The sequence below is a fragment of the Myotis davidii genome, unplaced genomic scaffold (genome assembly GCF_000327345.1).
Source record: "Myotis davidii unplaced genomic scaffold, ASM32734v1 scaffold760, whole genome shotgun sequence".
Taxonomy (NCBI): domain Eukaryota; kingdom Metazoa; phylum Chordata; class Mammalia; order Chiroptera; family Vespertilionidae; genus Myotis; species Myotis davidii.
The window spans coordinates 7,758-8,557 of NW_006292088.1; the positions used below are offsets into that span (position 1 = coordinate 7,758).

At 35.4% G+C, this 800-nt stretch overlaps 1 protein-coding gene across 4 annotated transcripts in view; it reads left to right on the forward strand.

Moving 5' to 3' along the window:
• MOSPD1 (motile sperm domain containing 1) overlaps positions 1-800 on the forward strand; it is a 52,751-nt gene that overhangs the window by 3,383 nt on the left and 48,568 nt on the right. The gene's annotated exons all lie outside the window — the stretch shown is intronic.

Sequence of the window (800 nt, forward strand, 5' to 3'; positions counted from 1 at the left end):
GATTTCTTCTCAGCAACTGTTATTGACTGACAGGACCAGCTTTTCTTATTTTGAAGCTGACAGAGACCCTTTGTCAAATGCCACTTTGACCTCAGATTAATATTAATATTAAGCCAACTTATAAATATTTATGATATTCAAGATTCCCCTTTCACAATGCCTTCTCTAGAACAAGAAAGGCCATAAAATGAATATTTGTTATTTATGTTAAATTCATAATTTAAATCAACTGCCATGATATTTTGAATTTAATTTTAAAATGTCTGCTGCTTGTGGCTATAGATGCTTATCACATACAAATGGTTAAAAGGTGATCATTGGAGCTCATTTGTAATTAATAGACCAGTTTAATAGCCAAGAATAAGAGTTTAAAGTTTAGTTATATTTTATCCTCTTTTATTTTTATTTTTAAATATATTTTTATTAAGAAGGGAGAGAGAGCAAAACATCAGTGATGAAAATCATTGATCGGCTGCCTCCTGCACCCCCCCCCCCCCCCCCCCGGGGGCGCCCCCCCCCACCGTATGTGTCCTTGACTGGAATCAAACCTGGGATCCATCAGTCCACAGGCCAACACTCTATCCACTGAGCCAAACCAGCTAGGGCTTAACCAATCTTCAAATACTGATATTTTCGGATTCTATAGGACTAGAAAGAATGAAGACTATTAAGTCAGAGCCAACTATTAATAACTTTGGTATATTGTTGCTGCCTAAGCAACATACTGTGGAATTTTAATGCAGAAAATAGAAATTAGTCATCTTCTGTTTTTAAATAGTTATTCATGTATTATGAAACTG